This window comes from Hoplias malabaricus, chromosome Y (assembly GCF_029633855.1).
Source record: "Hoplias malabaricus isolate fHopMal1 chromosome Y, fHopMal1.hap1, whole genome shotgun sequence".
NCBI classification, from domain to species: domain Eukaryota; kingdom Metazoa; phylum Chordata; class Actinopteri; order Characiformes; family Erythrinidae; genus Hoplias; species Hoplias malabaricus.
The window spans coordinates 52126013-52143336 of record NC_089820.1 but is presented as its reverse complement, the minus strand read 5'-3'; positions in this window follow the sequence as shown (position 1 = coordinate 52143336).

The following is a 17324-nucleotide window of genomic DNA, read 5'->3' as shown; positions in this document are numbered from 1 at the left end:
CACATACACATTAAACAAATTCTACCATAAGCTTTTACCTTTTGTCTTGATGTTATGTATCTATTATAATGGCATGCACTTCTCTGCTCTTCGTCGAGGCTAATGACACTGATTGGGGGATGGCATGCTGTGGGCCTTAATAAAAGGGTCATGGTTGTCACAAACTCTCAAAACTCACTCATGACAGGCTCATCTCTCCCACGTCTTTGGGAAGCGTCCAAGACAGTGAGCCTCAAAAACAGACATGCCACTGTTCACTTCTCAAAGAAATGAAGATGCTATTACTTTAGACCTCTCCCTGCGTGCTTGGCACCCTGGATAAAACTATTTACCATCACTTAGTGTACACCCTTGACATTTCAAACAACTATCGTCCAACAAGTCCTTTTATATTCAGCCAAAGGAGAAGATCTGTCCATGAACCCTTGCATAGATGGATATGTGTATGTGTGAATGTGTGTGTGTGTGTGTGTGTGTGTGTTGTACTCTGCAAAAGTCAGAGACCAGCCTTAATTTATTTATTTCTCACTTAAAATAACCATGAAGAACAAGATAATCATATTTCTGGAAATATTAAATATAAGATAATGTTTGCATATGTGATTGAAAAAAAAAGGTTTCCAAACCGTTATAATTAAAGTTTAAGAAAAAGCACAACTCTAAAGTTATGATAACAAGATGCGGTAGACCACTAAAACTGTCACAATCATATAAATATTACTGTCATCTTTGAGTGACAGGAGAAAATTTAGCTCCAATTTTCGCATCATCTTTTTAAACTGTACTTTTTAACCATTTGGAAATCATTTTTGGGTTAAATACTGCAAAGCCACAATACTATGTCTACGAACCATGCTGTTGTGTCTCATGCAGAGAGAAGCCTGGTATTGTCCTGCTGGAATAGACATAGAATTAAATGGAGTTCCTGGGAAATAATGGCAGCATATGTCTCTCCAAAATACCAATATAAGCCTCAGCATCAATGGTACCTTCACATATATTCAGATCACTCAAGCCGTGGACACTGATGCACTCCAATGTCATCTCAGATGCTGGTTTTTGCATGTTTCTTTGGTGGCACTCTGGGTGGTCTTTTATTACCTTTGGCACATAGACTCCAACAGAAAACAAGAATCCAGGAAGCAAGCTGAAACTTGGACTTGTCTGGATTTGGGCCTAGAAAGATCTAAAAAAAAATTAATATATGAATTCCTCTTTGCATCATACAGTTTCTGGTTGCATTTCTTGATGCAGCAGCAGACTCTGTTAAGTGACAAATACGCCCAAACCCATGTGGTTATGTCAATGACAGTAGCAGGATATTTTCTACAACAAAGTTACACATATTCAGCAAAGGTTTCCACCCTGGGCCTTTACACACCAAGATTTCCCCCATACTCCGTGAATCATTTCAAGATATTATGTAGATGGTAAAAGGCCTAACTTTCGCTGAGAAACACTGTATTTGAACTGAATGACAATTCTCTCACAAAGTTTGGCACAAAGTGAACCATAATCCACCCTTACTTGTGATGACTAAGCCTTTTGTGGATGCCTTCCAGAACAGTGTGACTTTTATAACATTTTGTCTTATTGTGCCTCTGTCCCACCTGGATTTGAATGTGTTGCAATAAATTTTTAAATTTTTTTTGTACAAAATACAGTTTTGTTTGAGTGGGGATAATACTTTTAACTAATAAATGGTCAAGTGATTTTAAAAATGTCAGTGTCTAGTTGTTATTTCAGCCCTGTGGTGAACTGAAGGACTCACTGGCTGACTGAATGAATGAAAAAATTAATGAATGTGTTGTTATTTAATTTTTAAAAAAGCGGCTCAACTTAGGAAATGAGGTTTGTAGTTGTTGAGATATTTAGTTAATGCAGGTTTTTTCTCTTTTTTCTCTTGACACTCAAATCAAGAAATAACTTGATAAATAAAAATGGCTCAGTATTTTATATGTCAATAAGTGTGTGCCCATGAGTGTGTGTGTGTGTGCTTGATAGACTCATTGGGAGTAAATGACTGCATGAGCATTTTAGCCTGAACCAGACTGATGGTTTTGCGCTGTGCCTAGTTTATATCTACATACAAACACACCAGAATGGTTTTCTCATACGGAAAAAAGAAAGAGAAAAAGAAAGAAAAGAAAAAAATTCATTACTTTTTAAATTGAGTTTCTCTGCGTATAATCTGTTCCAGGTCTTTGATGAAGAAATGTTCTCAAAGTATCACAGTGACTGATTTAATGAGAAGGGAGTGAGCACAATTTCAAACAATCTGATTTTCTGAACCCTATGTGACTCTAAACTTTTCAAAAAATTGCACTTAAAAATTGCATTAATTACCCTTTCAAGTGTGACATCGGCTAACTAGGAGCACTAGCATAACAAACACATGCCGTACTGTATTTATTTCATACACTTTCATCAGCATTTGATCCATTGGTCCCGTATGGGGGCCTCCCATAAAGCTATCTTAATCTCAATACTGTTTCCTTTCTCTGCTGATTAGGGACATATACATGTTTTGGCAAGTCCGAAAGCGCAACAATGATTCAACAAAATAATATAGAGGCAAATATTTAGAGCTGACCTCTGGGTTTTCATCAGCTCTGTGTGTTGAGACCATAAGAGTGGGAATGGATTTCCACTAGTTTCTCCAGGCCACATGTGTACGCTGCTTAAACTTTGTTTGGGCCTTGATGAACTGAAGGAGGTGTATAATGTCTATGACTGATAACTGGACCAATGCTAATTTAAATCATCTGAATCAATGTCTGTCTTTGAGAGAGAAAAAAAAAATACCTAAATGAAAACATCTGACTATAATTGATTACAAACACTGTTCAGCATAAGGGATTTAATAATGATTACTGCATGCTCAAAATATCCAGGCTGTTTTGAAAGTCCATCACTCTTATATGTCTTAGTAAAAGAAGCCACTGTGTGCAGCTTCAAGCACAACAACGGCAAGGGAAGCAGAAGCAAATAAACAAAAACAAACCAAACACCACAATTAGCATGGGAAGGGTTCTCCGGGGCTAATCAGTGTCTTGTACGCTTCATTAGAACCTTGGCTTCTCTTGATCTGTCTTGGGACTCGAAAAAGGCAGCTCAACTTTGACACAAGGCCTTAACCCCTAAGCCCTGTGAAACACATCTGATTGATATGAATGTCCTTTGTTTCTTCAGGATGCACTATTTAAAACCAAGAAAGTGGTCAGGTTCCCTCACAGCCTTATGTTCTCTGGGACCCCGATGCAGTCCCCAATATCTGTCCATATTTCTGTGATAGTGAGCCATCATATTTTACTATTACCTATCAATTGGTTTCTAATCGCGGTAATGAGGCGTCTGCCGTTTGGTGACGGAGAGCTAACGGCCTCAGTGGGAGCATTAAGGAGCCTGGGTTATGCTGTGGGCCGTTAACTACCTACAGGCGCTTGCTAATGGCTCCAAATGACCTCCTCAGTGGCTATTAGCACATAATTAGAACCTTGCAGACCATCGATGACTTCCACTGGACATGCGTACCCCTCCACTCTCCCTCTCTCTGTGTTTAATGGTCAAGCCGTGCTTACCATCACTGGACTGCGGTTGCTGCATTAAGTTGTCTGTGGCTAACTATATCCTGTGCATTGAGAAGCTGCACATTTAGCAGCAATCATGCTGCATTTACCTTCTCACAGCCACAAGTAATTCACTGTTGCAGCAGCATTTACATCAGCCTCCTCAAATAAAGAGGTTTAACGTTCTTTTTCTTTTCGTTAAATTTAAAGAACAGGTATAAGAAGTAAAAACTGGAATTACCCTTTTATCTTCTTAGGACTAATACCTTTAATGTAGTAAGAAAAGCAGATACCTGGTTTCATACAGTCCATATATGGAAACTAAGCAACCTTGTTTAGATATTTTTAATGTGTCAAAGTTACAAAGTTTTAGCTCCTCTTCTTAATATAAATGCTGTAAGGATTGTTTTGGCTTGGACTGATTTTCATTGAGGGCAGCCAATCAGGTTAGTGGTCATGTAAATATATAGGCCTTAAGGACGTTTTGAAAAAAAAAAAAAGTTTGAAAGCATTTGTGTATGAAGAAATAATTACATTTTTTTGGGACCTAAACTACACAAATGGCATAAATGGAAAGTTTCAGAGGAAAAAATAAACATGGGCCCTTTAAGATAAACGAAGGAAATGACACAGTGGTATTGTAATTGTTGCAAACAAGCATTACACAACAGCAAAAATATCCTTTCAGCCGGCCAACTGGTATCTCTCCCAACAATCAAGTGGCCTATCTGTCCGGGCCGCATTAAGCATTATGTTCTATTGTTGTAGATCAGGCAGCGCGTAAAGTGCAAGGCACGGCCACACCGCACAAGTGCCTGAGTCACACTAACCTCTGTGTACACTTTAGCAATGCTCTCCAGTTACCCAGAACAAAGGCTTGTTTTAGTAGGTTAATGGCAGCTCAGGAGTCGCCACTAGAACAATGCAAGAAGCAAAATTAAAAGAGAAATGCTGTTTTTTTATGATTTATTTTTCTCGTAAGGAAAATGCAACACAGTACATCGGAATGGTATTGAGGTCCTAACTTATCCGCATATTATCTCCCCCCCCACCTTACAATTATGTATGTTATCTGCGGAAGACTGTGACCTTGTGGCAGAAGTATGAAATAATGAATACAAAGTGAATGCAGGAATCTTTCTAGGTCATCACCCATCCTTGGACAATGGAATTTATAATAAACAACAAAAATACATCATTCTGTTTTGAGGAGGAAAGGAACAGAGAGCATGGCTGAACAATTGAGTTGAATTTCTCACAGAGAAAAAGGAAAAAAAAAATTACACATGAACAAGAATTCCCTTCAGTGAAGACGCATCTGTGATCAGCCTTGGTAAACCGTATTTTACTTTGGAGGGGTAAGGCTGAGGGTCAGAGCAGCACTCCCTAGAGGCCAGAGGCAGTACTGCAACTGGTTAATCAAAGCAGTGGTGGCCAGAAGAGGCCCAGCAGGGAGGTCTGAGCAGAGGTCACTCACTATCATTTCCGGAAGTCTGGGCCGGTCAGCCCAGAGACACTTTTTGGATGTGTTTTCTGTGTGACTTCCCATACCACTACCTTTTTTCCCACACCCCTTACTCTCAACACTGAAACACAATTCTCTCTCTCTCTCTCTCTCTCTCTCTCTCTCTCTCTCTCTCTCTCTCTCTCTCTCTCTCTCTCTCTCTTCTCAGACACAGCATTCTTCTCTGAATTAATTTGTTTTCATTTGCAGTATGTCAGCAGAAGATATGTACTTGTTCTTACTCGCTGTGCAGAGGGATCTCACAGGCATGAGTCTGTTTCTGCCTCTTAATCGTTAAATCTGTGTGTGCGTATGTGTATGTGTGCGCCTGTTGTTTTTATTATTTTTTATTTTTTTTCTCTGTTACAGTACGATAGCAAGACAGATAACAGTAAACTACATAAACAGCCGGCTGTAGGCTCTCCATCTTAGCTGCATCTGCCTTGCATTTCTTCTTCACGCAGTGTGTCATTTAAAAACATTCCCCCAGCGTTTGTCCTGCATTGTCCAAATGTTGCCAGCCAGTGTTGCAACAATGTCAAGCCAATGCAGTGCCAAGGCATGGGGACAGTGACCATGGCTGGTCCCAATTATCTCCGGGACAACGCCACAACCCAAAAATAGCTACTTTCTCTCTTTCACTCTCTCTCCCTTTTTTATTTTTTGAGGGCCTGGGGAGGGAGGGGCGGGGTAGCTAACCATCCCGACCATGGGCTGTCCACTTCTGTAATCCAGCTGAAGCTAAAGCTAAAGCCTCATTCACTCTGCAGCTAACTATCTTTCCCCCAAGTAGGAGAAGTCCGTAGAAATTGCATCACCCCGCCATCAATTTCTCAGCCGTGACCGAAAAAAAATGCTGGACGCACTTAATCAGCTAAAGGGCACGCCTCCGAAACGCCATTCTTTTGTGATGGCATTAGCGCAGAAGTAAGATTTACAGATCACTTAATGTGCCAGAGTCTTCTGCATAAAAGTATATACAAAGGTTAATATTGCAATAATACCTTCCTGGAGGGCATTGTAATCATTATCTCTGCAGAGATATCAATTAGAAGCACTTTACAGCAGGTAATGACGGAGATTCCGGTACAAAATGACATTATTATTATTATCATCATCCATAATTTCAGACTGGATATACAAGACAAAAAAAAAAGAGTGGCATAAGTTCAGCTAGAGGTAGACTTAGGGAAAAAAGTCTCAGATGGCGGACATTTATCTCAGTTTTATGTGGTCAAGCTGCAAGACTAACTGGCCCTTCTTTCCCCTCAAGCGTAAAGCGGGAGAGTAGGGTCCACTGCTTAGTTCCAACAGTAGATTTTAACTTAAAAATGAATGGACATTCTCATTGTAACCTTGCATTGGAATGTTACACAAATAGACTATTCATCAGCCACTGTATGTGTCAGATGTTCAGAGAGTTAAAAGTGATGGCACTGGTCAGCAAATATTTGCTCCACATTGAACATAGCTATACAGACATTGCTTCTGTGTTTATCTAGAACCCAAAAGTTGTGACATCAGAAAAAAAAAAGTTGCAGCGTGACCTTTGAGCTGGGATCCAAACATTAATAATGAGGATTGTTGTGTTACTGACCCTCTTATCAACATTATGAATAATTCACCATTGGGCTGGTGCTTATCCAAAAAGCAGATGAAGAAGCCGCACCCATGCTTCTGACTTTTGATTTAGCTCTTTCATATTTAATAAGGGAACGGAGCGCTAGGAGGCTCCTTTTTTTTTTAGAGAGATTTAATTGGGCACCAGTGACATCCATCACGCGGTTGTCATGGCCATGACCTTTCGTTTGGGGCTATTCATAATAAGAGACTTATGAGCTGGCTTCTCATATTTCCAACCAGCCCGCCCCGCCATTTTGTTATGGATGCTGTAGCATTTGCAACCCTTATCTTAGAGAGGTTACAAAAGCTGTGATGCACGTCATCACACAGAGGACTGGTGCTCCCTACCATGCAGATTTCAGCAGGTAGACAAAAGGTGAGAAAGTGCATCGCCACTTTGTTAGTCTAGACTGATCATCTATAACACAGCCATCCTTCTGAGGCTACAACATTAAAAATAATGGAAAATAAGAGTCCTTTGGAGTGATGCACATTGAAGAACCACTTCTGACTCATTTGAAGCCTTTAAAGAAACACTTTTTGTGACATTAAATGAGTATGTAAACCCTTCTAAATTTATAAAGGCCTACACACATTTTAAAAGTTATATACCAAGTAAAGATTTATTTTCTGAAACTATACATCCATGCCAAGAACCCCTGAGGAAGCTTTATTTATAGACCATGACAAGATGCCCAGCCGGCACTGGGTTCTTATTAAGGATGACATAAAAGAACCAATTTAAGCTCACACAAAGCATCTGACAATAAACATTTATGTAAATAAATGTGCAAGAAAAGTTCGTAAGCAATTAACATTTTTCTCCTAGAACGGGAGATTCAGTCCACAACCCATTAGGAAATCTACTTTCAACACCGTGGACTTGAACTAAGAGCGATTTAGCAATAAAAGCAGACTCATGCATCTTAAGGGCAAAGTGAATGCTGTACATGACCTTTAGCATCACCTCGACTGACCTCACACTGACACTAATTATAGCTTCTGCAGCAGAAAGGCACTGGGACAGTAGAACATGATGTTTCATATCACCAGTCAAGCCTCTAAGTAGCGAGAAATCCAACGAGCAAGCAAAGGTAACAAGGGAAAACTCCAGGGTAATGAGGAATGATGGGCTGAAAAGAGAAGAGAGGCCGTCCCAGTGGAGCTGGAGCGTTTAAACAAGACACGGTGCTTTTAAGCTTCTCTTCTGCTTCTTCTGAATCTGAGCAGTAGCATGGCAGCAAGGAGGGAGGTGGAAAAAAAAAGTCCTCCACACAGGTTAATTTCATCAACTCAAGCCCACGGACCCTGGGGAGGGAAGCTAGAGCCAAAGGAAGCCCCGGGGGTGCACACACTAAGGCTCCTATGAAGTAATGAGAGTTGTGAGACGACAGAGTGAGAGGCAGAGAGAGGCAGAGAAAGAGTGAGTGTGTATGTGTGTGTGAGAGAGAGAGAGAGAGATCAAATACAGGTGAGTCTGAGCAGCAGATGGCCTGCACGACCCTCTGAACTCATTTAAAGTGCCCATATAACTAAGGACTCTCCCTTGAATAAAAATGAACACATATATAAACAATAATAGCGTGAGGTAAATATTTGCAAAATTAGTTCGCTCATTCACACTAAAATGTATATAGTTATATAGTTATGGTTAATTCTAAGGGATAAAAACAGACTGCTAAATTATTTAAGAATGAATAATGACATTTTAAAACCAAACATACCATACACTATTAGAGAAATGGTTCTGTGCAGGTGAATGTTGGTTTATTAAGGCATACACAAGGCCAATGCACCTTCAATGGAAACTGCGTGTTAATATAATCTCTCGCCTTTAATAAACGTAGTAAAGGTACCTATGTGTGCCTATGTAGGAAATAGGAAATTAATTAATTCATTCATTATCTGTAACCGCTTATCCAGTTCAGGGTCACGGTGGGTCCAGATCCTACCTGGAATCATTGGGCGCAAGGCGGGAATACACCCTGGAGGGGGCGCCAGTCCTTCACAGGGCAACACACACACACACACACTCACACACTCACACCTACGGACACTTTTGAGTCGCCAATCCACCTATCAACATGTGTTTTTGGACTGTGGGAGGAAACCAGAGCACCCGGAGGAAACCCACGCAGACACAGGGAGAACACACCAACTCCTCACAGACAGTCACCCGGAGGAAATCCACGTGGACACGGGGAGAACACACCAACTCCTCACAGACAGTCACCCGGAGGAAACCCACGCGGACACTGGGAGAACACACCAACTCCTCACAGACAGTCACCCGGAGGAAACCCACGCGGACACGGGGAGAACACACCAATTCCTCACAGACAGTCACCCGGAGGAAACCCACGCGGACACGGGGAGAACACACCAACTCCTCACAGACAGTCACCCGGAGGAAACCCACGCGGACACGGGGAGAACACACCAACTCCTCACAGACAGTCACCCGGAGGAAACCCACACGGACACGGGGAGAACACACCAACTCATCACAGACAGTCACCCGGAGGAAACCCACACGGACACGGGGAGAACACACCAACTCCTCACAGACAGTCACCCGGAGGAAACCCACGCGGACACGGGGAGAACACACCAACTCCTCACAGACAGTCACCCGGAGGAAACCCACACGGACACGGGGAGAACACACCAACTCCTCACAGACAGTCACCCGGAGGAAACCCACGCGGACACGGGGAGAACACACCAACTCCTCACAGACAGTCACCCGGAGGAAACCCACACGGACACGGGGAGAACACACCAACTCCTCACAGACAGTCACCCGGAGGAAACCCACGCGGACACGGGGAGAACACACCAACTCCTCACAGACAGTCACCCGGAGGAAACCCACGCAGACACAGGGAGAACACATCAACTCCTCACAGACAGTCACCCAGAGCGGGAAGAAATAGGAAATTGCAAAATAAAAAAAAAATACAGGTATAAAGACAAGCTGCATGGAGTGATGTAAATATCATAACAGAATATTAAACAAATGAATGTCCCAACTAAAGATACAAAAGATGCACACTTGAAGGTCCCAGGGACAGTGGAGTACATATTTCTTTTCTGAGATATCAGTGAGAAGGAGAAAAAAAAGCATGAAAAATGCAGGATCCAGGCACTTTAAATCCTTCACAACACCGAAGAGATAAGCTGTCTGTTGTATCTGAGAAAAATGCGTTTGGATCCAGATGTGTCAACACACCATTCACCACAAACCCACCATTCCACCACTCTTCCTTCACACAGCAGACAAATAAGAGAAATGCACCTTCGCTGTACATTATGAAGGCGAAGCAGGGGTGAGCGTAATCTTCCCAGACTGGGACAAACTTACCTCATTGATATCAATGTATTTATTACAGCAATAGAGCAATATGAGGGGGAGGCACAGGGAGATATCAGCTTACTCGGGGCTGAAAGGGAAATTTAAGATAAAGGATATTTAATATCCAGTTCACATTGGCTGGGGCCGAAGCCGTAATAGCACATGGGGTTTCCGTAGGCAGGTGATGCCTTTGTCTTTGTCTAAACATACTTTTCCCTGGACTTTAGCTGCAGTCACACAACATGTAGGGGTCACTGATAAATGCAGATCAATGGGATTGACACGGGAGGTCATCAATTCATCCTGCGTGGTTATTAATGCACGCGGTCATTTCCTCTAAAGGTGATATCTGTAGCAAAAAGATAAAAAAAGAGAAGTGATATATAATTAATTCACTCGCTCCCTTTTCCTCTCTTCAACTGTGCTCTTATACTTTGTCACATTGCATTAGAATCAATCGCAGTGCTATGGGGCCTGCAGTAATCACCGCCTGAGACAAATATGCATGTACATTATTGGGAGTAACATTAGGCTGGTGCCTTGCATTCCAGCACACATTACTGTCCCTTATTTTGCATCTAAATGATAATGAGCACAGGAATGATAACCTATATCATTTAGAGTGAAATATGAATTTAAAACAGTGCCTACCATTTACAGAGGGGGAAATGTGTTGTGAAGATCACTCAGGTGTCTTCGGCATTCATTTAAAAAGAAACGGGGGGGAAAACAGGCAGAGTTTTCTTGAAGCGGTAAAAGACTATTGTTGTCCTAATTACGAGCTGGCTGATGCATTATTTAACAATCCTACATACATCGCTGAGGCTGGGTATGAGCAAAATAATTTATGACAAGATCTCTTTTTTTGCCCCTCACTTTAAATCAAACTTCAATAAATGTGCCACCTCTATCCATTTTACATGAGGCCTTGCTGAAAACAAGCAGGATGCAGGATTGTGTTGTTTAAAATTCTTCCGACAGCGCAGGGTCAGAAAAACAAAACCACACCAAAGGAGAAGGAGCTTCTCTAAGTTAGCTCACCTTGGGCTACTTGAGAGGGGTGGGGTGTGTGTGTGGGGGGGAGAGAGAGAGACATAGACAGACAGAAAGAGAGAGACAGGAAGTTACAGAGGTTGTAGTAGTTTCCCTAGTCCATTGCTGACTTTGCTCTCTGACCACAAGGCTGCAGGTTCTAATGTCTTTGCTGTTTTTAGACAGCTGCCATTGAGCAGATGAGCAAAGGCACTTAAGCCCAGTTTGCTGCAGGGTGTTGCTGACAGCATAAGGCAACACTTTTTAACAGCCTGGAGAAAAAAAAAAGTTGGCACAACGCCCCTATAACTGTGCAAAAAAAGAGCAAGTAGAGAAGAGTGTGACAAAACTGAAATTAGTTTGTTGCTAAAAATTACGAAACTATTTCAGAAATATAAACAATTTTTAAACAAGTAACGAACACATTTCTACTACAAATGAAAACATAGAATTTGTTTTAAGGACCGACACTTTATAAATAATCCTGCTGAGAAAAGAGAAAGTGCAAATGTTACAACTTTCTACCTAGCTGCTTCATCAGGGAGAAATGGCTGGTGAAATGAAGAGATTAAATCTAATACAACCTTCCATTTACGAAACACCAACAAGGGCCATTACTGAGCTGACTACATATACTACACATGCATTCATTATCTGTAAGTGCTTATCCAGTTCAGGGTCGCGGTGGGTCCAGAGCCTACCTGGAATCATTGGGTGTAAGGCGAGAATGCATCCTGGAGGGGGCGCCAGTCCTTCACAGGGCAAGACACACACACACACACACACACATTCACTCACACACTCACACATACGAACACTTTTTTTGAGTCTCCAATCCACTTACCAACGTGTGTTTTTTGGACTGTGGGAGGAAACTGGAGCACCCAGAGGAAACCCACACAGACACAGGGAGAACACACCACACTCCTCACAGAGAGTCACCCTGAGGAAACCCCACATGGACACAGGGAGAACACACCACACTCCTCACAGACAGTCACCTGGAGGAAACCCACGAGGACACAAGGAGAACACACCACACTCCTCACAGACAGTCACCCGGAGCGGGAATCGAACCCACAACCTTCCTGGAGCTGTGTGACTGCGACACTACCTGCAGTGCCACCATGCCAACCTATACTACACATAACATTCTATAATGTATTTATCCAAAAGGTATACCCAAGAACTGAAGAAATATAATTTACAAAACAACTTAGACAATAACACTAAAGCTACTGCACAGGAAACTGTTAGTAACTAAACTTGCTAAGGATATGATATCAGTTTTATTTCATTGACTAATGAGTACAATGCATAGAGTTGTAATTATTACATAAAAATCTGTTACATTTCTTATATGAGGAGGGGCTGCTCTCACTGTTTACAAGTTTTACATTGCATGTTACAATTAACCCCACCATGTGTGGGCAGTACTCTACCCTGACTAAGTCTTGCTAAATGTATCCTACAAAATACACCTTTTGTTGATTATATTTCATTTTAATATTAAAAACCGAATACTGTACATAATCATCTATGGCGGCACGGTGGCGCAGCAGGTAGAGTCGCAGTCACATAGCTCCAGGATCCCAGGGTTGTGGGTTCCTGTGACTGTGAGGAGTTTGGTGCGTTCTCCCAGTGTCCGTGAGGGTTTCCTCTGGGTGCTAAGTATTCCTCACACGGTCCTAAAACACACATTGACAGGTGGTTGGCCACTCAAAAAGTGCCCGTAGGTGTGAGAGTGTGAGTGAATGCGTGAGTGTGTGTCACCTGTGAAGGACTGGCGTCCCATCCAGGGTGTCCTAGACCCACCGCGACCCTGAACTGGATAAGTGATTACAGACAATGAATGAATTAATAATCCTTTATAAAGGTTTATTTCTGCAAGTAATAATTGTCATATAAGCCCAATTTCTGAATTTAATAACATCTGTTGGAACAAGCCATTTATAGATGATTATATGTTCGTGAAAGGCTTATGTAGGTATCACACCTTATGAACCCTGACCTATGAAAACAAAATTCAGGTTTAATTTTGAGGAATGGATCTCATACAGTTCTCATCCTGTGGGAATATGAGAAGGTACAGAAGATGTTCTACTCACCTCTGTTTAACAATGTTAAAAAAATAAAAATAACCTATACTGGGCTGTGCCACACTCTCTACTACCATGTTTTTAATTTCTATATGCCTCAAGTAAAAAAACAAACCTCAAAAAAAAATGATTTAAAATTTAGATTCAGATTAAAAAGAAAAAAAAAAACATTTTAAAGGAAGCATCTTTTCAGCCAGCCTGTTCTCATCACGGTGCCAACAGGGCTACTTTAGATGAGCCCTGAGGCATTAGACTGACCTGTGGCTATCCATCATCGGGAGCATGTGGGGAAACATTGAAGCTTAAAAGCAGAAGCAGAGTAGACCCTGAGCAGGAGGAGAGCGGCCATAACCAAATTTATATTATATTACACATTGAAATGTGACCCTGTAATGACATCACTGAAATTCAATTAAGCTCTTGATTCGGTATTACTTAAGTCAAACTAGTGTCCTTCCTCATGCGAAATTAGAAAATTTAATATGGTTGTTGTTTTTGTAAGAGCAGGCCAAAGATGCACTTTGATTTAGGGCAGTGGATGCTTGACATATATTTGGGGAAACTAGTTTGATCAATGTATTTGGATGGCAAAATAACTCAGGAGTGTGTTTTTCTTTTTTAATCGATCATGGTTTACATAAGCATTATCTATTCATATTTGTCTCTGTTCAAACATGAGTGTCTTGTATTATATTTCAGGGAAACTAATAAGCACTTTTAAAAGCCATTGAGAGCCTAAGGGGGTGCGGTGCGAGCAGGCTGTCGGTGAAGTTGTTGTGTTGTTGACACTGAGAGGGCTCTAAAAATGCTGGCTTTGAGAGTGATTGACACATTCATAATTCCTCTATTATGTACTTGAGTGATCTGCTCCAACGCTGAAGTCAAAAAACAACGCACTCGACAGTTCTGGATACAGCCGCGGCCACAGCGACATCACTCAATATCTAACATATTTCTTAACGGGCGCAAAACAAAGGAGACGAGAGAGAGAGCCATACATCTGCGACGATGCCTTACAAGATATGTTGAACTTTGGGATTCACAGCAGGGCCTCCTATCTCACAGTTTTGAAGTCAAACTAGATTGGATACTTTGGCTAAGAAGATGCAATTATGAAGTGTGCGATGCTAAGGTCAGATAGATGGTTGTCCCACCAGAAGAGAATAGTGCTTTTCTTCTTCCGACACAAAAACTCCTTCTCCCAAAGCTGCAGAAAAAAGTCTCCAGTCTGCGGCACTGATTGTGACGGGCGAAAAAAAAGGCGAGGAACATCAGAGCCTGTTGAATCAGGCAGCAACAAAATGAATATTCTTCACCTGTCTGCTTGTGTTGACTCCTCTTGTTTAGATTTCACAGTGGGGGGAAAAAAAGAAAACCGCATATTTACTTTTAATTGAAAGGAAATTAAAGACGCATCCACATCCGCGAGTGACAAAGGAGGATCAGAAGGCTCACGAGCAATGATAGCTTTTGTTTAAGACGGATTTCATAAAGAAAACCCCCCACTGATAATGATAAAGAGAAAAAAAAAGTCTTGGACATTTCTCCAAATACAATTACCTCTGCATCACCTGATTCAATCAAATAAATTTGCATTCTGTTTGCATCCAGTGTTCCGTGGCCCAGTAAACAAGACAGGGAGAATAAATCTGATGTGTTTTCATGGTTCTGCCTGCCCCCCCTGTTTGCTACATTTTATTTGGAATATTTGAATTCTCATGAATCTGTAAATACCTTGCCATGTGCGGATGAAATTAAAATGCTTTTGGAGCAAGGAGCGTCCTCTCGTGATGAGATGAGAAAGATGCCATGTTTGAAGAAGAAATGTTTGAGAGTGTTTGGTGGATATGTTGTCAGGTGGTGGAGAGAGGGGTGATTGACATACAGCAAAAGGCTGCAAGGTGTAACAGTGTCTGACCTAATCGGCGGGTTGTAACCGAGGAAGGATCGTGCAGATGGTGGCCTTTCATCGTTATGAGGACGAAAAAAGTGATCTTAAACGTATCTTGATTTGGATGTAAAGCTCTAAGAGTAGTGTATAAATATGGATTTTTTTAAACGTTCTCCTCACTCATGCCTCCCATTTACAACAATTATTTAAAATAAAAACATTCACTTAAAGTGAAACCAAGTGTGCTTCATCTATGACATCGAGCTACAAATTAACAGAACATTCTTTTGGAAATCACATGACGACAACGATAACAACAGTCTGTTAGTCTTTGGGCTAATATTAAACCTACATACAGTAACCACTTTAAATGACATAATAACAAGGAAGCTATAAACATGAGACATTGAAGCAGGAGCCGGCATGAATGCCCTTGCAGTTTACACATTTACAAAACCCCTTTCTGGAACAGTTGGGACATTTAAAAAAATTAAAAATAAGACTTGATTGTATTTTGTAAATATGAACTAATTGTAAATGTAATGCTCTTTGACTAAGTCAAAACAAGAGTGAGACATTTATAGAACATCACACTATACAGAATACACAATTTTCAAATATTCCACTATGAGAAGTATGAGAAATAAATGTTATAAAAAGAGCATATGGCAAAGTCTCTCGGTCCTTGGGTCACGTCTCACCGATTTTTGTCAAACTTTGTGAAGAATATTTCTCAGGCAAAATTTTCATAGAATTTCGCCATCTACGGGACATGATTTACTGAAACATTCAAGCAATCCCGATACTTTTAGTCAGTGTAGGGCAAGGGCAGGCATTGGTTGTTTATTTTCAGAAAAACACTGTAAATGTGAACCTCGGTTAAGTAAGTCCACGTTTCACCTTGTTTTCGGGAAAAACAAAACGCTGAGCTCTCTGTGCATAGAGAGCATCAAGACATTTATCAGCGAAAGGTACAAAAGCCAACATCTGTCGTGGTATGATGTTTCAACAGTGCTCACAGTATGGGATTTAAAAGAGGCATATGCTGCCATCAAAGAAACGTCTTTCTCTGAGATGTCCCTTATTGCTTCAGCAGGAATATGTCAAATTTCATTCAGCGTGTGCTATTACAATGTTGCTTCAACACAGAGTATTTATGCTTCACTAGCCTGCCTACAGGCCAGATCTGTCTCCTATAGCACATCATGAAGAGGAGAATCAGAATCAACTGTGACACCAGACTGTTTAACAGCTTAAATTTTGTATCGAGCTAGAAAAGTGGGGAACATAGCACAGCTACAACAATTGGTATCCTCAGTTCCAAAATTATATATTCATTGTTGCAAATTACAAAACATTTTGCCAGTGAATACAATTTGAAATATTTTCTTTACATTTGTGTCCGTTAAATAAAGTTCAATTAACAAATCACAATAGCAAAAAAAAAAAAAAGAAAAAAATTCAGGAAAAGAGTTTGTGGCCTTTATACATAACCCAAATGACTTACAATTTTATGAGACATAAAACACATTACATATTAAACATATCACTGTGATCTCAGCCCTCAATACTCTATTCGCACAGCTTTGCTTTGGTACGAGGCCCCTATAGGGGACACACATATACACACACAGGAAGGAGATGAGTCCATTGTTCTGCCAAATAAAAGGCCCTCTCCTATCCATCTTCCTGTTCGCTCCCCTCCCACTGTCTGAGGCCAAGCTCATCTTCACTCATCTTCATTGACATCCACACTCTACATGGGGTGGGGGCTTCGGGGTCAGTTCAGCTAAAGATCCACTAAACATCATGAAGAACATAGTTGGCTCTAAATGAACATGCACTGATCTCTCTAAACCACAGGGGCGTACAGCAGTGATGGATAATATCATGAGAATAATAGAGAGATATGAACTGAATGAGATAAATATTCCGTCTTGATTCATTTGTTTCATGAATGTGTTCCGTTCATCATACACAAAAAAATTAAGGTGACATGAAGGGTTCTTTGGAGTGATGCCACAAAAGAACCACTTTTAGTTCCCAAAAGACCCTTTTAGCACATCTCCACTTCTAAAACTCCACTCCTATATCCATTAAAAGTCACAGAACATTACATCAAATGCAACCCAGCTGAACAACCTTTGTGAATGTATACAATGACTTGTAATGGTATGGCGTAAAATTCATTTAAAGCTACAACCCTATGTTAATTTAAGAGTGTACAATGATGCATAGCTTACATTTTAAG